Source organism: Protopterus annectens, chromosome 2.part0 (assembly GCF_019279795.1).
Source record: "Protopterus annectens isolate FY-2018-M chromosome 2.part0, PAN1.0, whole genome shotgun sequence".
Classification (NCBI taxonomy): domain Eukaryota; kingdom Metazoa; phylum Chordata; order Ceratodontiformes; family Protopteridae; genus Protopterus; species Protopterus annectens.
Genome location: NC_056728.1, coordinates 1,731,669,703 through 1,731,693,654, shown reverse-complemented (window position 1 = coordinate 1,731,693,654; position 23,952 = coordinate 1,731,669,703).

The window sequence follows — 23,952 nt, the reverse complement described above, 5'->3', positions numbered from 1 at the left end:
TAACTGCACGTTGCCAATGTTCATGTGTTACTTCAGCAATGCACTGTCCTGTATTTCTGTATTGAAAATGCTTACATGTTAATTGAAATAAAGTCTCACAAACAGTTAAAAGTGGTGATGATATGCACTCCTAATCACAACTTAACTGCATAACTTTACTCCTGTTACAGGTATTATACAAATAGACTTGTCAACCAAGCTGAATCATTTTCTTTGCATGCAGCGGTGCAGCATTCTACGCCAAAAACTTCCAAAGAGCAACCCTTACATGGGGGCCACAACATTTCATTGTCATCGTCTACACTTTCAGCAACAAGCATTGGGTGTGCCATCAGTGGGTAATGTCATGTGACATACTGCATCAGCATTTCAAGATTAATAATTAATCAATACTGAGAACTTAGTGAGTGACTTGTGCATTATTGTCTTTCGGCAATTCTACAGGTCATAAGAATGGTCCTAACCAATTGCCATTTTTTTTCTGAGGAAACAACTGCAGACAACAATTCTCACGGTCATGAGCATGGTCATAACCAATTGCCAGGTTATTCTGAGGAGAAAACTGCAGACAGTGGTGGTCATATGCCAAGTTGCCTGTCCATACCAAAAACTATGGCTTCTTCAAAGACACGTATGACAGTTGTCCGGTTAGTAGAATCACTTTCACACACTACTGCACAAATGCCAATTACAACAGTCAGGTTAATCAATAGGTTTCAGCTACTTGCGTAACCTATCTTGTCCTTTCTACACTCAGGTCTTTGAATGTAGACTCAGAAAATTCACGCACTGTTAATCATAGAGGATGCCACTCAACAAACTCTGCTGATGACTTTGACTGGTACGCTTTCAATCATTTGCTCATTTCCCTGCTAGTATACTTAACTTCATCCATGCTAATATACTTTATTTCATGCAGTATTCTGCCTAATTTTTCTAATCTTTTTGTCTATCTCTTTTTCTTACATATATCCATTGTTCCTCTGCCCTGTCATTCAATCATGGCTGAATCACAGTCAACCAATCCAATATAGCGATGCTGAAGAAGGCCAGGAGAATGACGTTTTGGAAGTTCACACCACAGAACCAAGGGAAACATCTATGGATGGTCACCAAACCACAGAAAGTTCAAATTACATTGATGATCTCATTGCAGAATTGATTTCACAAGACAGTGTACTGTTAGTGTACCAGAAAAATCTTATGGAACTTGCAAATCAATGCAATTTTCCAGTTTGTCGCATATGTGGGATGGAGCCACAGCAGTCCATTCAAAGGTCTGGATCTTGCGTCACACTACTATGGGTAAATGTGATAAATTGTAAATATCCCATAGCACAAGTATGTTATGACATGCTGCCACAATTTAAATGCACTATTGTTTCTCTTTCAGGTGTGCTCAAGGGGTCACACAGTATACAAGTGGTGCAGCCAGCCTCAAATAAAAAGCGGTTTAAATGCTGGGGATTTAATGCTTGCTGCTGCGACTACTCTGACAGGCAACAATTATGCTAAGATTTCCTTGTTAGCAAGGTGTCTGAGTCTACCTTTTATATCCCCTTCTGCTTTTTACAGATACCAGCGCCTATACATTGTCCCGGTAATCTCTAACTACTGGGAGGGTATGGTCAGCAGAATGCTCTCTGCACGTCAAAATGCTGCCATTACACTCATGGGTAATGATGCGTCATCTATAAAAACCTTTGTTTTTTGAGCATTATATCCAACTGTTCAAGTATTAACACTTCTTCTCTATATGCAGGTGATGCACGGATGGATAGTCCAGGGCATTCGGCACAGTATTGTATATACACTCTAATGGATCTGAACACCAAGGAAGTACTTCTGATGACAGTAGTTGACAAGTGTGAAACAAAGCTGTGCTCCCCTAAAATGGAGAAAGTTGCATTTCAGCGATACATAAACAAGTTAATAGAGTAAAATGTCACTGTGGATGAGGTGGTCATGGATGCACATCCACAAATTGCAAAACTCATGCGTAAGTATCTGCACTTGCAACTCAATGGTTACAGTCTGATTAATAGAGCATTTCCATTGCTTGGTATTGAAAAAGCAAATACCTACACATCGGACAGACCTTGATCCTACTAGTTCAATGGTACCTTGCTAACAGTAACCTCCAATGATATTCAGTGCCATTAAACCAGGTAATAATTGTGTAAACCCATCCATGGGATACATCATTTATGAGTTTCATTTATCTCTTGTTAGTACAGGCATCGTTTATGAATTCAATGTTTTGGTTATCCAGCATTCCAAGCTGCATGGGAAGGAAGACATGGATGACATGTGCTTTATGTGGATGCAGAATTGCTGAACAGCTGCATTCGGTCCCACTTTGCTTGCAATAATAAAGTCATTCTGTGCATTATAGGTACTTTGTCCCTTTACACTGATTATCCTTCCAAATGTTAATAGGTTCATAGGTTCATACTAGGCTATCTGCCCTAGGGCATTTATAAGCCTAGCCAGAGTATGTTTGGCTTTCTCCACCCATTTTAAATTAATTTTGCTATGCCCTTGTTCGAGGTTAGTATACTGTACCTCTGTCTAACAGTGACACACAAGTGATACCCGGGGTAAACATATGATCTCCCATCCACTCATCAAGATTCCTCTTGAAGAGAGTCAGTGAGGGACTCTGCCTAACCTGGACTGGGATTTTATTCCAGAGTGAAGGGAGCCTCTGGGTTATGAATCTGTCCCTGAAGCATGTCCTATTTATTTCAGTGCTCAGGTTCAAGTCTCTCGAGCATGTACCTCAATGGGATTCAGATTTTTTGAGGTGCAGCATGTCCATTGGTTGGACATGGCCTTATACGTCAGGCACAGGTCGCCTCTGAGCAGGCGGTATGCCACTGAGTAGAGCTGGAGTTTCTTTAACCAGGCAGCATATGGCATCTCTTTGAGCCCTTTGATCCTCTTGGTGAGGTACCTTTGTGGTCTTTCCAGTTGCTGCAGGTGTTTGGTAAGGTACATCCCAGAAGGGGCATTGTACTCTATTATGGGCCTGATGAGGGATGAGTAAAGAGGCACAGGGATGAGTAAAGAGGCACGATGACATCCCCTGATCTAGATGCGAATACCTTCATGATTAGGTGGGCTAGATGAAATGTTTTTATAACCACTTTGGCCACGTGGTTGTCAAAGGAGAGATTGCTATCAACTTGGGTCCCCAGGTACCTAATTACTACCTCTGTACTTAATGGATTACCACCGATGTGGTAATCTGTGGGCACTTTGTTTTTGCCAAAAGGGATGACTATACACTTTTTGGCGTTTAGCTTGAGGCCATGGATCTGTCACCAGTTGTCTGTTGCTATGAGGCCCTTTTGGACGAAGCTTGTGTCGTCTGGAGAGTAGATTATGGCACCCAGTGTGCAGTCATCTGCAAACTTGGTCAGCCACAGTCCTTCCGTGTTGGCCTATACCTCCGATAAATATATACTGAACAAGAGGTCCCAGGACTGAGCCTTGTGGGATGCCACTTGTAACAGGTTTGGAGTCTGACATGGCTCCCATAAGTCTAACCATGTGTGTTCTGTCCTTGAGCCAGTTTGCAACCCATCTAGCGACATAGGGGTTTACATTTATTCTGATGAGGTTATCTATAATGCCCGAGTGGGGTATTGTATTGAAGGCTTTTGTGAGGTCCAAGTAGGCTGTGTGGACCACCTTCCCCTCGTCAATTTCCTTGGTGACTGTTTCAAAGAAATCAAACAGGTTTAAGAGGCAGGATCTGCCCTTAACAAAGCCGAACTGGGTAGGATCCAGTCTCTTTATGGCCCCCATATCTTTATTTATGAGGTTCATGACTATACTTTCCATTGCTTTGCAGAACAAGCTAGTCAGGGTTGTGGGGCCATAGTTTCCTGGATCCGTTGAGGCGCCACCTTTGTGGAGAGGGACCACTGTTGCTGTATGCCACTCTTTGGGTAGATATCTTGTAGTAAGGCTGAAATTGAACAGTACTTTTATGTTTTTAGCTCTTCTTTGAGCTCATGTAGGACGGAGCCCGGGACACCGTCTGGTCCCATTGATGCTGTGTTTTTTGCTTCAGAGACGGCGGCTCTTACCTGATCATCTGAGATGTCAGGGGGGCAGCACTCTGCTTGGATAGATATTTTCCCTTTTGGTGGGGAGGGGGGGAGAAGTTTGTGCTGAACCTGTCATCTAGGATGTTGGCAATGTCTGTGGGTTCAGTGTATTTTTTGTCATTTTTGACTAAATATGAGCATATCTGGGAATTCCCACCCAGGTTCCTAACCTAACTAAAGAAAGCCTTGTGATTAACCTTGGTGTCCTGTACAATTTTTCTATCGAAGCTAGCCTTAGATGATTTTATGAGTGCCACTAGTTATTTGGTAATACTATCCAGAGATGGCTTCCCTTTTTGTGATTTTGTTCTATCATGTAGTAGCTTCTTCCTTCTATTGTATAGTTTGTTTATGGCTGGGGTCCACCGGGACGGACATCTGCCTTTGAAGGATTGGGTTTTGGTTTTATTTGGGATTGCATGATCCCTGCATTCCTGAAGGTGTTCATAGAATGCGTTTACAGCCCAGACCGCAGAATCCCTTATAATTTCCACAGGCCCACGGCCTTTTAAGGATGCCACCTCTGTTTTGAGGAGTGTGCAATTCGCTTTAGAGAACTTTTTCACTGTGGTTTCATGGGCAGGGGGTGGGTTCGGGACATGAATATCCAGTGAGATTAGTTTATGGTCTGAGCTTACCAGTGAGGGATACACTTCTGGTCTGAAGCATAGAGTCCCCATGTTGGTGATGATCAGGTCCATTATGTTTCCCCTCTTGTGGGAGTGGTAGCAAGTTGTTCCATAGCATTTGAGGTTATAAATTCTAGTAACCTTTGGGCTAGGGTGTTGGAGCTAGAGTAATGCTCCCAGTCTATGTTTGGGTAGTTGAAGTCACCCAATATAATGGTGTTTGGAGAGACCTTCATATTTTCCAGTGTTCTCAGGAAGGCCGAGTGTGGTTCCTGGGTTTGGCAGGGGGCTCTGTAGCAGGCTATAAACTGGAAGGCAGTTTTACCCACTGTTATTTGCACATGGATAGTCTCTCATGCTTCATGCTGTGCCACCAACCTAGAGATGTGTGGGTATCTTTGACGAATATTGATACTACCCCAACTTTTGTAGTTTGGTCCAAGCTTGGGGGCTGAAAAGCATGCTATGAGGTATAACCTGGTAGTGCTGGGGTGTTCTCGGGAGCCTTGAACCAGGTTTCTGTTACTGCACAGATATCTATGTTCTCCATGCTAAGGAGAGTTTAGAGTGCGTGCATCTTGAGGTTTACACTTCTGGCGTTGAGTAGCATTATTCTATGTTTCTTATCCCTTGTGATACCTGGGATTGGGAGTGCCCTGGGATTGTGATGTGGATACGTTCATCCAAGGCGTTGCAATTTATGAATTATGGAAAATGTTGAGCAAAAGAGTTGGTACATGAGTATTTCTCACAGTTCTTGGTGTGTTACTTGAAATTGTCCAATATTACATTGTTGGGTTATACACAAATATTTTCCAGTGTTTCAAGAAATAAGGAATGGACATAGTGGTGGATCTGTAGCAAGCAAAAATTTGGATTGTGCTCCTGCCCTGAGTTACTTTCACTTGCATAATCTCAGATGCATTATGCTTAGCAAGTAGCCTCGAGGTGTGGATATCCATAATGAATATGGACACACCTCCGCCTGTAGTGTTTCATTCCAAGTTAGGCGGCCGAAAGGTGTGGTATGAATTATAGCCTGTTATTGCAGGGGTGCTGTCTGGAGCCTTGAACCAGGTTTCTGTCGCTGCACAAATCTCGATGATATCCATTTTTAGGAGTTCATCGAGTGAGTGCATCCATAGGTCTAGAACTCTAGCATTGAGTATCATTACCCTCAGATTTGGCTTTCTACTACCTACTACGGTGTTGAATTTTTCATTTGAACCTTGCTTAAAAAAGGCACCATAGGTGCAGCAATGGCCTTAGCCAGTATCCAGAATCCCAAGGTAAACAGGTGCCATGCATCTCTGGCCAAGCATCGTGGTCTGTCGATCATGCCATCCCAGGCAGACAGATACTGGATCCACTTAGAATGACAACAGAATCTTAGCCAATTGTTGAAGTCAATCATTTTTTCTTTGTAATGTGGTATCATTCTGGGTCATGGCAGGATGCTACTCAGGGCTAGGGTCATACCTGCCTGGGCTACAAGATGGGAAAGCTTCTCCATGTCTCTTTTCATAAAGTCCAGGGTGGTACATCACAGGTAATTCACACCAACATGAACAATGACAGAGTCATATTTCTACTTGTTGTGTAGATCACCTAAGTGATATGCGACAGAGTAAAGCTGGAGTTTTTTTACAAGTTCTGCGTAGGGCATCTGTTTGAGGCCGTTAATCGACTTTGTGAGTTATTTCTGTGGCCTTTACACTTGTTGTAGATGTCTTGTGAGGTACATACCAAGAGGGGCATTGTACTCAATTATGGGTCTTTGAGTGATGAGTACAGGGGAACAATGACCTCTTTTTTCCTGGATTAAAAAAAACTTTTCTGATGAGGTGGGCCACATAGAAGGATTTCCAGACTACTGTATATAGTACTGTCCACTAGTGTCCCAATGTCTCATCACACTTTTGTTGTAAAGCAGAGTATTGCCTATGTGGTAGTTTATGGGTACAGAGTATTTACCAAAACGGGATGACAATGCACTTTTTGGCATTCAGCTTGAGGCCATGTCTTTGATGTCAGGCATCTGTCTCAGTGAGGGCTTTTTGTAGGATATCCACATTGTTAGTCGATTTAATTATGGCTCCTAGTTTGCAGTCATGAGCCTACTTTGTTAGCCAAAGACCTTCTGTGTTAGCCTGTACTTCAGACAAGTAGATACCAAACCAGAGAGGACATAGTATGGAATCCTGTGGTACTACACTTGTCACTGGTATAAAGTTGTATTTATAGTCTGCTACTTTCACAGTGTGAGTTCATTCATGTCAGCCACTTGGCAACTCATCTTGTGACATAGCGATTTATACCTAGTTTAGTGAGTTTGTCTATAATTGCATAGCAGTGGATGGTGTTGCAAGCCACTACGAGATCATGATAGTCTGTGTGTACCACCTTACCTTCATCTACAGCTCTGGTGACCGCTTCAAATAAGTCTATCATGGTTTAGGAGACATCATCTGCCTTTGAAAATCTTGAACTAGGTAGGATACATAGTTTGGAGATTAACAATGTCATTGTTATACGTTCTATGCTGATATGCTCAAATAGCCTTGCAGACCTGGTTCGTCAGGCTAATGTGGAAGGCCAATTGCCATGGTGGCTCCCCCTATGTGGGGTGGGATAACCGTTGCTGTGTGATGTTCAGTGGGCACAAAGCCAGAGTTGAGGCTATGATTTAACATGGCACTTAGGAGGGGTGCCAGTTTGTTCTGTAGTTATTTATAATGCGGCCTGTGATGTTGTCAGGTCCCATGGATGCTGTGTTCTTGGCTTTGGAGAGTATGTTTTTTACATGTCCAGCTGTGATTACAGGTTCTTTGCATTCATCTGCTATAGAGATGGGCCCTTTAGGAAATGATAGAGGGCTAAAAATACCACTAAACCTATCTGCCATGATCTTGGCAATATCATTAGTTTCTGTGTATTTAGTGCCATTGTGCTGTACCTCAGAGCAGATCTGAGTGCTGCCATTGGGAATCTTGACATAGCTATAGAATGCTTTGTGGTTGTTTTTATAATCAGTGGCAATTTTTTTTTTCGTAATTACCTTTGGACGATTTTATGAGTGATCTCAGCTTCTTAGTGCGGCTGACCATGGAGTTCCTACAATCTTGGGATTTTAATCGTTTTTGCAAGACTTGCTTTCTTCTGTTGTAGAGTTTGTCTACAGCAGGGGACCACTAGATTGGCTTTCATTTTTTTGTAGGATAGCATCTTGTTTCTGTTAGGCATTGCATGATCCATCCACTTGTGCAAGTGCTTAGAAAGTGCAATTATATAGTATTCAGCAGTCGTATCTCTATTGTCCGTCACCATGGTTGTCGTGAAGTTTACCACTTCAGTCTGAAGAAGCCTGAAGTTGGCTTTGGAGAAATTTTGATGGTGGTTTACCTAATGGTATGGAGGACATCTCAGGTCATTCACACCAACATGCACAATGACAGAATCAGATTTGTACTTGCTGTGGAGTGACCTTAGTGCATGCGTTATGTGGTGTATCCTGGCACCTTGCAGGCAGCTGACATTGACTTTCTCCTTATTTAGCCTGTTGAGTGGAACATGACTGTGCTTGACTGTAGAGTCACCTAGGACTCGAGTGCTAGGTATGTTGTTATGCCTTATGGACTTTGAGTGCCACACTGAGTTTGTGTGATGAGTGTCATTTTGGTTGTGTTAGGGGGTTCAAGTTACTTTGCTTTTCTGCTTTGGAGGTCCCTGTTGCTTGGGTAGATTTTTTTTGCAAGCCTCCACAGAAGGTGTGTGTTTTGATGGTTTACTTTCCGAGGCACTATGTGATGAGTGTGCTGTGGTGCAAGTGTTTACCTTCTCCTCTTGCCTGTCTAATCCAGTCTTGGGTGAAGAGAGCTTTGCTTCCAGTTTGGTAATATAAGTGCATCTCTCACAGGTTGTAGTGTAGAGTGTGGTAGCAGTAGATGGTTGTGTGTGTACATGAGGCAATTGCTGCATTCACACAAGATGACCAGACTCATCAGGTAGACAGGAGAAAACACTGGCAGCTGACCCTTAGACATGCCTGGAATAGGTGCTTATTAATTAAGTACTAAAAACAGTTTTCCTGTACACAAGTGAGTAAAGTTCAGTGCTGTAGTAATTTGTACCTTTTTTAGTGCTTAAAATGAGTTCTGATGGGTTACACTCAAAATAACAAAGGCTTCTATAGCTAGGAGCCTTTCTCTCCGGGCCTCTGTTCAAAATGGATATGTATCCTGTCTGACTATCCCAGTCAAAAAATTTCAAAAAATGAAAATACATAAATACATAAAATTACTGTACTGGTGCGCCACTCCTTAGGGACAATCCTCGCGGTTAGGCTGTGATTCTTTTTGTACCTCATGTCAAATGCAGCTTGGAATATTATCATTTCCCATGGATGCTGTAATCTTGGTTTTGGACAATGCAGGTTTTGCCTGGGTGTCATAAATGTTGGGTAACAGACTTTATTAAGGTATACTGATAAGGCCATTGGCAGTGGAGGGCTGAAGTTGGCACTTAGTCTGTCGGCCATTATGTTGGATACATCTGTTGGTTCATTATAGTAGGTACCATTCTGCAATAACTCATAACAAATCTAGGTATTGTTTGGAGGTTCTTGATATAGCAATTGAATTGCATTGTGGTAATTTTGAATTGTCATCCATTACTATGCTTCATTACATCCTTTAGGGAATTGGATAAGGCATCTTCAATTTTATTTTTTAAGGCTGATAAGTGAATTTTTCCATTCTTGCAACTTCAGTTTTATCCTTCCAAACTTTCTTCCATCCATTGCAGAGTTCATTGAAAGTTGGGTACCACCAGATCGGCTTCCGTTTTTGGAAAGAGATAATCTTAGTTAAATTTGGTATGGCAAGTTCCATGGATTTGTGCACATGCTCATACAGTGCATGGTTGTATGATTCACCACTCATGCAGCTGCTTTCCATTGTCATGGGTACTGACAACTTTGCCACATCATATATAATGACACCAATGTCAGCTTGGGAGAAGTATTTTGAGTTCATCACCTTAGCGTGTGGTGTAGGTGACAGAGTACCCAATGGTATTGCTAATTCTTGTGTGACCCTATGTAGGACACAGACACTGATGCTATAATATGCATTTAATGATGTGTATTTGTCCTTACTGAGGTTAATTACAATATGAACCATACACAAAGCATTGTAGAACTAAGCACAGTTGACAGCTCCTTCTGAGGGGAAATTCAGTGTGGTTGTTTATCATTCTGCAAGAGTTTGTAATCTGTTGTTGAAAATGTATTTAATTTAGTTGCTGCATAGAAGCACTTTCTGACCATAGTGGCAACATGGTGGTCAAAAGATAGGTTTGTGTTCAAGCTGTGTTTCCAAATCTCTTATAACGTCCTCTGTGTTCAGTGGACTACCATCAATGTGGTATGTCAAGGGAACTAGGTTTTTCCCAAAGGTGATGAAGACTAATTTTTAGTCATTCAGGTGAAGGTCATGGTTCTGACAACAGTCGTTCCTCTCACTGACGCTGTCCTGGTCAACATCATTTGCTGAGTTAGTAATATCTCACAACTTGCAATCATCTTGGAAATTTGTCAGTCAGAGTCCCCTGGTGTTGGCTTGGGCTTCATAGAAGTAGATACCAAACATGACAGCACATAGTATCGAGCCCTGTATTGGACTACTCTTGTGACTTGTCAGCAATCTGACTTGAGTCAGCTACTTTCACACTGTGGGTTCCATATGTAAGCCAGTTTGAGACACATCTACTGATACAGGGTTGCAGGCTACTTTGGATGTCTTTACTATCTTGATGCAATTCCTTTCTCATAGCTAGCTTCAGACGACTGGCTGAGGGATCTCAACCTTTTGTTGAAGGTGATAAGGGAGTTTTTTCCAGTCTTTGAACATCAGCTTATGCTGCGTCAGTTTCCTACTTCTGTTGTAGAGTTTGTTTATGGAAGGGGACTACAAGATTGTCTTCCTTTTTTTTGGAGGAGACCATCTCAGTTATATTGGGTATGTCGATTTTCATCCTTTTTTTATGTGTTCGTACATTGCATAGGTGTATGATTTGGCAGTCATGCAACTATTATCCATTTGCATAAGTGCCATGAAGTTGGCCACCTATGATTTTATGTGCCCAAAGTTCACATTTGGATGAGCATTGTCATGGTGGTTACCATTGTTTGTTGGCTGGAAGGGATGATGATTTCCAAGGTGATTAGCTTGTGATCGGATCTAAGCAGCGAGGAGTTGACTATTGCTTTAGAGCAGTGGTTGCCCATGTTAGTAATGACCATGTCATGGATGTTGCCACCTGTAGAGGTGTTAAGAATGAGCTGGTCGAGGCCATTGGAATTAATGAATTCCAGAAAGTGTTGGTGAAGTGTTTTAGTACATGAGCAGTTTTCCCAGTTAAAGGAGGAGTAGTTGAAGTCAACCAGTACGACATTGTTAGGTTTGACACTAATATTCTCCCAAGAGTTTAGGAATGTGTAGTGTGATTCTTGGTTCATGTTTGTGGATGTATAGCAGGCTGCAACTTGAATCACTGTCTTACCCTATGTTAGCTGCACCTGAAGTATCTCCGATGCCTCATTTAGGGCTCCCAGTCAGTAGATGTGCTCATCCTTTATGAATATGGAAACACCACTGCTTTTTGTGCTTCTGTCCAAGTTCTGGGGACGAATGGTGTTGAATGAGCTGTGTTCTGATAGTGCAGGGGTGCTTTCTGCTCCATTGAACCAGGTCTCTGTTACAGCACACACATATTACCTACACAAATTACTGCAAAATTATATATCCAGCTACAGACTGAGTTCCATACTGATTTTCACTATGCAACAAGTGACATGGTTACAGATGTGTTTATGCATACACACACACACACACACACACACACACACACACACACACACACACGTGTGTCTGTGTGTGTGTGTGTATGTATATGCATAAACATACGCACACACACACACACACACACACACACACACACACACACACATACACACACACACACATACACATAGACTACCTACACCAAAGGCACAGATCATACAGAAAGAGAGGTATGGAGTCAAGGATATTAATTAGTGCAAACACATATATGTCGCTAGTAACACACTTGCACACATTTTCTGGCATGCAACACTTAGTGTATATATCTCAAAAAAAAAAAAAAAAATATATATATATATATATATATATATATATATATATATATATATATATATATGTATAGGTTCACTACATAATCTAGAACCTTTGGAATACCTTATTTCAAAAGCTCGACACTATAAACATGAAACCCCAACATACCAAAATTACACAAGCAAAAAATCTTGAACCAAAGGATAATAATCAGACCAAAGTACCCCTCCCTACAGTATATTTATTGAAATATACAGAGTAATGTCTTCTTTTATGTATGCAAGATTTTAGTTTAGACTTGTTCACCTTTTACTACAGTTGCATGAGATCCATGAATAGGTGTCTGTGTGTGTGTGTTATTGTGTGTGTCTGTGTGTGTGTGTCTGTGTGTTTCTGATTGGAGTAATCTCCTATGAAAAAGGAATTTCATAATGACAACAGTGAAATTATAAAGTAACAAATGGATGAAGGACAACCTGTCTTCACGTTTGATCACAGACAGGTAAAATTTACTAAACTAGCCATAGGACAATATATACAGTGATTTAAAACAATCATAGATAAACTGCTGCATACATTAGGTTTATGCATAGCACATTTGGTAGATATGCCTGCACTAAGAGGAAATGGTGATTAAAGGGGGGAGACAGACCTGACTGATGAAAGGTGGAACAAGGTAGAAATACATAACAGTGGAGAGTTTGAAGGTGTGAAAGGAAGAGGACAGCCTCGGCTTGTGTCAGGCTGAATGTTTAGAAGCTGGAATTCCATAACAAAGAAGGGACAGCCAAGCTCAACCGAACTAAACACATTTCCTTTGATGTCAGCTTAATTGTTCAAAGGTTTAAGTTGCAGTTCCATAACAAAGGAGGGTGAGGTGACCGACATCAATACCACAAAAAAAATCCTCCAAGTGTTTGATCCACAACTAGTGCAGCAGTTTTCCAGTGCTGACTTCAAAGGTAGAAACTCTCAGCCCTCACACCACAGCAAGCAACAGTAGGAATACTTTGATAATGTTATGAGATGTGGAGACACAAAGTCTACTTATGACTGAGAGTATGCAAGACTGAACAAAGTTATACCAAAACAGAGCTTTAAAAGTGGTTGAGAGGAAATAGTGAATGGCTAACCGGAGATAGACCCCAGCAATGGGATGACAGTACTGAAGACCATTAACTAATCTGTTGGACTACAGTAGAAGCGGGCGGTGAAAAATTATATGGCGCTGCTCTGCTTACTTGCTTGCTTGGTGGATTTGAAGTCTTCTTAAGACACACAGTCTTGCTGTGCGGTTTACTGCTGAATCAGAGACACATCATGACTCCATCTGTAGTCTGTTTAAAGCACCAAGCCTTTCAAACTGCACACTGATAAAGAAATATATTTTGCAGCTATAAGCACAGTTACAGATAACTTATTTTATAACAAACCACACGTAGTCTGTCAGACTTGTAGCATATATTTACAAAGTTTTCCTTCATTACAGATATGAATGATGACTTAAAATACCTCTCTCTGTCCTTCTCTCTGTCCTTCTCTCACATAACTGAACTACTACAATTGCTAAATACAAAGCTAGTCATGCACACATTTCCTGGGAAGTCACATAATGTCTGTTTTTAGACTTTTCTATTGTCCTTTTGTGATTTAAGCACTTTTGCTGATGTGAGGATGCCATTCTGAAAGGAAACATCTGTATAAGCTGTTCCTACTGGAAAAACATCACGTATTGCTGAATTTATAAAAAATGATGTTTGTTAATAGATATTTGTTCTGCAAACATGAGAAAATCATATAATCCTTGCTTTCCAATATTGCTTTGTTAGGCTTTTCTTTTTGATGCTGTGAAGAGAAGCCTGTCTGTTATACATATAGTATGAATGCACATTTTACATTGCTAAACTCTATACATATATTCAAGCAAACTTTTTATTCTATGCTTTATCTTTCAGCATATTTATATTCATAATATCTAACAATTCCCTCTGTTTTTAAACATACTCAAAACATTCTATATAAAAAACACATTATTTTTATATAAAACCTTTAGTCTTTTTTGATACAAGTCAAAATGCAATTTTACATAGTTAATACAATGAAAACATGTATTACTACCAAACCTGAATGTATTTAACAACTTTTTCTTTTGCAGACCATTCTGTGAAAATATTTTATCAGTTATGAGCTGTGTCTGCTTTAATTTTACTTGATTCATTTATTCTTTTGCAATCACAGAATTTAGTTTATGACATAGAATTGTTTCATTAACTCTTGCAACTGTTGAATTAACTATAAGAGACAATAACTATGTGCTACTGCAAGCATTTATACACTACTGAAAATATACAGTTTCAATGTCATTTTAACCATAACATTGTGATCATGTCTTCGAACTGCTCATTAACATCTTGGTTGAATACTGAACTTGGCTTAGATAATAAATATTTGAAAGCAATTATTTTACTGGGGTAAAACCAGTGATATTACAACTTGACAAATTACTTTTGAACTTATTACAATGTATCCTGATCAGTATGTATTTACACAGACTATTTGTTATTTATGCATTTCAATCTAGTAGGTATCCTGGACCCATTGTTTTCTTTAAATATGTTTTTTTCACACATATTCATTACTAGAAATTAATTTCACCTGTACTGAATTTTTCTGCATTTGTACATACAAAGACTATCATTTGTACTGAATTCTTCTGCATTTGTACATACAATGACTATAAAGTACATTTAGTCTAATTTTACAAATTTAATAACATTAATATTGAGCAAAATCTTGGAAAATGTTTGTCTCTTTAGAAATATCTAGTGGAAGGCATATGTCCTGTTATTTTAAACTACATACTCAGCAATCAAAAATATTCATGCTTTTTATACCAACATTGTTTTGTCAAAAACATATTGAAATAGTGACCATTTTTGCTATTAGAAACATTTATGCATTTTGCATATCTTTATTCTCTCTTGTATAGCTTTAATAAAGCAATTTTAAATCATCTCTTGTTTCTTAGACCATCTCTTGCATAGCTTTACAATTTAACAGGTTGTAAATACAATTTAATTCTAAACAATACAATAATAACCATTATGATAGCTATTAATAACTTGTAAAATATCTTATCCTGTCAGGTTTAATCCAGTTTACCAGTATTTCTAATACACTAATACCTGTTTTTCCCCCCATAAAAGAGTATTGTCAAGAAGGAATGAGATATTTTTTTTTCTGTAGCTTTATTTTAGACCCTTGTTGTTTATTTTTTCTGTAGCTTTATTTCAGATCCTTGTTGTTTATTTTTTCTGTAGCTTTATTTCAGACCCTTGTTGTTTATTTTTTTCTATAGCTTTATTTCAGACCCTTGTTGTTTATGTAGCTTTATTTCAGACCCTTGTGCAGTACTGCTTATACAGTCAGTGTAAAACTGAGAAGGTGCCCTTCCTCCTTATAAAACTGAGAAAGTACCCCTCCCCCCTGTAGTATTGCAGCACTGTTTACCTGCCCTATGCTGTGAGAATATTTTATTAAATTATGAACTTTTGTCTGATTTGATAATTTTTTATAAAGCTTTTGCTGTTTACTACCACTAGTAGGTATTTCCACCCTCCTGCACAATTGATTTGAACTGTATATATACTATATCCCATTTGCTGGCTGTACTTGATGCAATTGAGTTTTTTTCTTCTCTTTTAACATTTACTTGCAAACAGATTATCAGTGATATCTATGCACAATTGTGACATTTTATTACAATTACCAAATAGTGTTGCCTGTAAACATTTTAACAATTATGTTTTAATAACAATGATGCTTTAGAAAAACTCAAGCTACTTATCTGGCAATCAGTCTTGTTGTTTATCTGATCTTTCCAGCATTTCCTGTAACTATTCATTCAGTCTAGGAAGGTTTGAGCTCACATTTTATATTCTGTAAACTATAATTAATTATTTTGGCATTTTTCCTTTAATGTGATTGTGATTTGCATAACTATGCATTTATACTACATAAATAGACATAATTTTACAATTACCTTACATGGATTTCAGTATTTTTATTTTTATTTTTTATTTTTTTAAGTATTTAACTGTCCTGCCATTAATTTTACAAAAACTGTTTGAATAATACCATCTGTGATTTTATTTATTTTTAAAATGCAGAACTTTAACTGTTTGGTGTTACTATACAATTATAACATATGTTTATTTATATTTGCTGTTGTCTGCCTTTTGCTTTTGTGCATTGTAAACAAATATACTCTAGATGAAAAGAACACACATGCATGTCTGTCTTGTATCTGTATATCTTTATACAAGCACGTCATGTCCCTACCATCCTAGCATGCATGCTTAATCATTTTCAAAACATAAACATATTATGAAACATATTTCTTTTGCACAGATTAACTGTGTATGCAGAAAATTCCCAGTCTTTGTCAGTTGAGCTAATTTATTTCCTTTATCCTGCAACTGCAGTTGGATTTCCTGTGATGTTGCATGGTCTTTCTGACATTCTTTAGTAAGCTGTTCTGCTGAATTTGAAACTCCTATGCACTTTTGAAAAGATGTGTGTATAACTTGTCTAAGCTTCCTGAACTCATTGTGTCTGTCTTTTAGAAGTTTATTACATTTCTTTGTAACAAAATGTACTAGAGTTTCTATCAGTAACTGATTTGACTGTTGTTGCAACTCTGAAATAAACCTTTTACATCTGGTGACAGAACATAACTGTCTAACATTTGAATATAATGACAACATATTAACTTTTCTTGGTTCTTTACCTTTACAATTTTTGTCTGTACAGTCTAACCTTTGGATAATGTCATGCACTGTATTTTATGACATTGTACACACAATAAACATTTTTATACCACACATGATTTTATTTCAGATACCAGTCAAATATTATAACCCATTTGCATAATGCCTTACTATCAAATTGCAATCCATTTGCATAATGCCTTACTATTAACTTGCCCTAATAAGGTTTGACATTTGCTAATATGCTGTATATACATTTATTCTGTTATTATTATTACCTCTATGGCATTCATACTGTATGTAACACAGAATAATTTTCTTACCAGTCAACAGACAGGCAGATGGCCAAGCTGCTTTACTGTAGAAGGTTGAAAAGTTTCTGTAGTCACTTGTGAAGTTGGTACAGTAAAACTGGCAGATTCAGTCTTACAACTTCGTCTTGTACCTTTTCTGGAGAATTTATGGAACTGCTCCACCTTCCTGCAATGCAGTCTCACCGGATTTAGACGTCTATTAAACTGTATTGCTACAAACTGTTGAAAACTGTAGAAATCTGAATTACTTCACATAAACGTTACTGTGCTTTTACAGGAGTGACATTACCCATTCACTCCCCCTGTTTTTGGATACAGGCTAGGAACGTTGTCAAAGGATCACCATTGAAAAATTATATGGATGCTTACTCTGCTTACTGCTTGCTTGCTGTGGGATGGATTTGAAGTCTTCTTAAGACACACAGTCTTGCTGTGCGGTTTACTGCTGAATCAGAGACACATCATGACTCCATCTGTAGTCTATTTAAAGCACCAAGCCTTTCAAACTGCACACTGATAAAGAAATATATTTTGCAGCTATAAGCACAGTTACAGATAACTTATTTTATAACAAACCACACGTAGTCTGTCAGATTTGTAGCATATATTTACAAAGTTTTCCTTCATTACAGATATGAATGATGACTTCTACAAAATACCTCTCTCTGTCCTTCTCTCTGTCCTTCTCTCACATAACTGAACTACTACAATTGCTAAATACAAAGCTAGTCATGCACACATTTCCTGGGAAGTCACATAATGTCTGTTTTTAGACTTTTCTATTGTCCTTTTGTGATTTAAGCACTTTTGCTGATGTGAGGATGCCATTCTGAAAGAAAACATCTGTATAAGCTGTTCCTACTGGAAAAACATCACGTATTGCTGAATTTATAAAAAAGGATGTCTGTTAATAGATATTTGTTCTGCAAACATGAGAAAATCATATAATCCTTGCTTTCCAATATTGCTTTGTTAGGCTTTTCTTTTTGATGCTGTGAAGAGAAGCCGGTCTGTTATACATATAGTATGAATGCACATTTTACATTGCTAAACTCTATACATATATTCAAGCAAACTTTTTATTCTATGCTTTATCTTTCAGCATATTTATATTCATAATATCTAACAGGTGGCTGTGTTAGCATCTGTGCAAATTGAAATATTAATATTGATTGCATATGTAATGATATGAGACTCAGTATCCACAAAGTAAATTTGCTGTTGAAGGGAGCACAAAGTTAAGTCAGGGGGACAACTGTATATGGTACTAAGGTTTATATCACAGGAAGGGCAAGTGAGATCTATTATAGCTATAGAGAAAAAAAAACATTGTCATGTTATTGTATTCATACAGTTGTACTTGGTCTTGTATAGCATTTTATAATGGTAAATTGCTGTTCAGGAGTCATCACATAAGGTTGAATTCACACTTGTAAGTAAGTTGTAGATGACATATAGGTATGCATACTTCGAATTTAGTTCAGATAAAATATTACAGGACGTGAACTACTGTATTGCTGAGGTATGACTGGAACAGATAGTCATGAGGAGAAGGTTAACACTTTCACCACACCTACAGCCACACACAGACCTACTAAACCAGCACTGGCAAAAAATACGCATAAATACATGAAGTCATACTTGGAAGCTGTAAGAAAAAAGCTGCAAAACCATCAGAGACCTCCAAAGTAGACACCCAAAAAACCTGCACCTACAGTCACAAACCAGACAACACATAAAACGCTGCACAATCACAGCCATACCTAACATACTAGTACTAGGCGACTCTATAGTCAGGTACACTGACATACCACTCACTAGGCTGGACATGGAAAGGAAAAGGTTAGTGTTAGCTGCCTGTTGGGAGACTGAATCTGCCACCTAACACAACACTCAGGTAACTCCAGAACAAGTACAAATATGACTCTGTCACTGTGCATGTTGGTAGGAATGGCCTTGAGACATACCTCCCTTGACTACATGAAAAGAGACATGGAAGATCTGTATGATCAGGTAGCCCAGGCAGGTATGAAGCTGACCCTGAGTAGCATGCTGCCCTCACCAAGAATTATACCTCAGTGTATATAAAAAGTGATCAATTATAAACAATTGTCTAAGCTTCTGTTGTCATTCAAAGGGGGGCCATTGTCTATCAGCATGCTCCACAAGCCCTGTTGCTTCACAAGAGATGGCTTGCACCTGTCACCCCTAGGCTTTCAAGTACTGGCCAAGGTTTATTGCTCCACACATAGTGCATTTTTTAAGCATTGGTCAAAGGTGTAAGCCACCTGCGTAAACAGCACAAATAAAAAATGATGCTTATGCTACTCAATGCCAGGAGTTTAAATCTAAAAATGCACACGCTGGAAGCGCTCCTCAGTATGGAGAACATTGACATCTGTTTAGTAAATGAAACCTGGTTCAAGGCTCCAGACAGCACCCCAGCAGTACTGTGCTACAACTAACACCACCCATTTTGTCCACAGAACACAGACTGAAACACAAAATGCTCTGAGATCATCCACGTTGAACTCACATTGGGCAAATCTGCAGTGCAAATTGTGGCCTGCTACAGATCATGCTCCATGACCCAGGACCACTGCTCCGCCTTTCAGGAGACACTGCAAAACATGAAGGTCCTAACTAACACCCTGATATTGAGTGATTTCAATTAGCCAACCATTAACTGTGAAAAGTACTCGAGTAAAAAAATGCCAGGTCCAGAACTACAATGGAGCACGAACTACAGAATGAACTAACCCCCTAAATAAACATGCTGTTGAAGCTCAGCCTCTCCACAGGCTATGTGTCCATAGAATGCAGCACAGTACTGGTTATTCCGCTCAACAAAGGAGGGCCCACAAATGACCCTGGTAACTATCGCACCATATGTCTGACTTGCCGGGTCTGCCATGCTATGGAGCGCATCATCATGGAAATCAATAAGAAAGACATTGTGAAAATCCAAAGCAATTGACACAACACGGTTCAGCTATGTTAAAGGCAGATCTTGCCTACTAAACCTATTTCACTTCTTCAAGACAATCACCAAGGCCATAGATGAGTGAAAGGTGGTTCACACAGCCAAACTTGACCTCGCCAAGGCTTTAGACACCATTGACCAAGCTGGTATTATAGAAAAACTCAACATCCTGAACAAAAAACCCAATGTCACGAGATGGGTTGACCTCTGGTTTACAGACAGAACTCACAGGGTAAGAATCGCGTGATCCAGGTCTCACTCTAAACCACTCACAAGCTGTGTCCTACAAGGCTCGGTCTGGGGATCCCTAGTGTTTGACATATTTTTCTCTGAAATACAGGCAAACAAAGGATGACTATGGCAAACCAAGTTTGACGATGACTGCAAACTGGGAGCCATAACTGACTCTCTGGCTGACACAGACATCCTCCAAAAGGGCCTTACAGATAGAAATCCTTCTACGTGGCACACCTGATCACCACAGGTTTCTCATCCAGAAAAAAATAGGTCATTGTTCCCCTCTACTCATCACTCATTAGACCCATTATAGAGTACAACGGCCCTTTAGGTATGTACCTCACAAGACATCTACAACAACTGGTAAACATATGTAGTACACAGTAATAGTTGGGGTGAATTCTAGTAATTACCCGAAAAATCAATTCTTTAACTGATTGCCTATATAATGAAGTGACACTCAGCACTGATAAAGTGTATGCGATGATAAAGGTTACAAAATGCTTAGTCCAGGTAACAGATGTATATGTTAGCAAGCTTTGTGCCACATGAAAATCCACCAGTTACAACTGCAGAGGGAAAAACTTTGTGATACTGTGTTATGTATAGATCGTGTGTCAATCCTGACTAACTTCTTGTTTACGCTCACATGCTATCTAGTACTATATGCATTTTTGTATTGCTCAGAACTATTAGTTGTAACGTACACATTTTTTTTTGAACAATTATACAGTGTAAATCTTTCTGCCCGGTATGGTGATGGCAGATTCCTCAGCAGGACTCATCACATATGGTGGAAGTGAGAATTTTAATTAAGGGGTAGATTTTATTTTATGTAATTATTGCCTTGTTTTACCTGGAAAGTACACTAGGCCTGAAATACCATGTTTTAAGTGGATGCACATGGAGAAAAGCTCTGACAAGAAAATACATACAGATACAATTAAACATTAATTGTGAAAGACATTGAAATAGTGTTTAACATAGTGAATGAAGTAATAGAGAAAGAATACATAAATAAAACCAGGAATTGTATGTGTTTCCAGTAATATCAACCTAATACATACAACAAAACAGGAATCTACTTGGTTTGATTACAGTAATAGACACAGAAGACATAGAAAAAACAGAATTTTAGTAAGTTGAAAGATGAATTCAGCAGAGAGGTATAAGCAGAGATATCTATATCTGCATTATACTAGTGTCAATAAGTAATTGTAAAAAAGTAACATATATGGAGAAAGTATCATCAGGCTGTAGTAACCAAAAGTGTAGAAGTTTAGTTATCCTATAAGGAGAGGGAAGAGGTTAGGTAGCAGAGCAGGTACATAGTCCGGAAGAGTTGCGATGATTTCTTACAGTTAGTTATGAAGGTGGTGGCGCTGCCTGGGTTTCTTATCTAAGGTAGAAGTGATTTCCATACTTTGACTACTGTAATCCAGCACAAAGGAGGGCTCGTTGAAGTGAAAGTCAGAAGACAGCTTTGTCTGAGAGCAAGTTAATTTTGCAGTAGATGTTGGAAATACATAACATACATATAGATACACACACACACACACACACACACACACACACACACACACACACACACACACACACACACATATATATATATATATATATATATATATATATACACACACACATATATATATATATATATATATATATATATATATATATATATATATATACACATATGGCTCTACTGCATTTGCCCTAACTTCCACTTGACTGAGACCCATTTGATTGAGACCAAATGACTGACATTTCATTTGACTGACACTTGATTTCACTGACATTTAATTTCACTGACAATTAGTAGTGCCCTTACAGGCCTAGCCTGATTTGCACTTATTGCCACAATCAGACATTAATGCCCTTGTCCATGCAGATCATAGGTGGAACATCTTGAGGTGGAATTGACAGATACCGATCCAATCGACATGATTGAGGTTGCAGATGCCCCACGAGGTGCTCTATTGAAGAATAAGCAGTAGTCGGCTGCAATATTGTGTGAAACACTTATATGAAAATTTGTTCCTACAGCATGATCTATAAATGTTACATATGAGGTTACATTGTTTAGAACGAGTATCCATTGTGCCACTGGACTAGGCAATATGCAACATTACCAATAAAGACCAGTTAGGGATTGCATTACATGTAAGGCAGACATCACCTCTGACTGATCGTATGAATCAGGCTGAAGTGACATTGACAAAAGACGATACACACAGGTAAGATAAGGAATAACTTACAATTTACTGGTGTGTAACCACTGTGGTCTGTACATTTGCTGCAGGTGCTTGGAAAGGTACATGACAGAATGGGTGTTGTACGCAATTAGTAGCCTAATGAGGAAATAGAAGACGGCAGCTAGAAATTTGTTTATTGTTTTTGTTAGGCAATGAAGATAATCATGAGATGTGCAGTATATGAATTGCCTTCTCAATACTGTGGAGACATGGTGATGAAAAGTAGGATTGCCGGCAACCCATGGGCTTAGGTTTCTCAACACTTATTCTGGACATAGGGTGTTGCTATTGCTGTGGTAATTAGCAGGAGCAAGGCTGTTAACCCAATTGTATGAAAACTCAATTATTTTCATTGACTTCTGAATCCATCATTTTTGTGTGTAAGAGCCTAATGTATGATGTGGACATGATTTGAATATTCTTTGACCACTGGCAATGCTGCAATCATAAGCAAGATTTTGTCAGGCAAAACCTTTATTTGTTTGTTTGCCCATTGAAGAATTACATGTCAAAACTTCAATGTCCCTGGACTGCTCACAGTGGAAGAACATTTGGTACATGTCTATTGTTGTAGGTCAATTGCCATATGTAGACAGTAAGTGTTGAACATGTGAACCAGTTATCGACTAGTCTAATGATTTAATGTTTAACACATAGCTTGGCAAGTTTGTCAATAATCCCAAATGTGTGAGATGGTGTGAAACACCTCGGCTAACTCTCTGTTAGATGAATTCACAGATTTACCCTCAGCCATGGCACTGGTAACTGTCTTATTGAAGTCAAGCAAGTTTGAGACGCATGATCCCTATTTGTCAAATACAAACTGAGTTAGTTCATGTGTTTCAGATTACATATATCTTTGTGGATAAGGTACATGAAAGTCAGTGACATGGACTTGAGGATGAGGCAAGACAGGCTAATAGCTGGTTAGTCCACTGTGTTCGTGGAAGCATCATTTTTCTATAACACAATAACAATGTATGTTTTGGATTCTGTATGGACAAAGCCTGTGCTTAGACTCACATAGAAACTTATTCACAATAGTATTGTTAAGTCTTATTGGATAACTTGTGTGCCGCAGGCTGGGATGTTAAGATGTCCCATTCATACTGTGTGGCAGAACTTATAGAGGGCATTAATGAACTGATCTTTACTGAGTCTAGGTCGGGGCTAGGTGGTATGCATGTGTAGGGTTGTATGTGGCTTTAAAAAGTGAGTGAAGTGTTCACAGAACTTGTCAGTCATCAGGTTAGCTATGTACTGCGGTTCAGTAAATGTGTTATCAACTACAATCTCTGAAATCGGACATGGGCATTTCCATGAAAGTTATAGGTATAAATAAAGAACCGCAAATGGTTGAATTTAGTTAAGGAAGATAATTTGGAAAAATTAATAGCCTTGGAAGAATTTACAAGTCTTATTTGCTGGTGTAAGATTATGATGGATAGTTTATAGTGTATATCTCATTCACTCTTACAGAATGACATAAG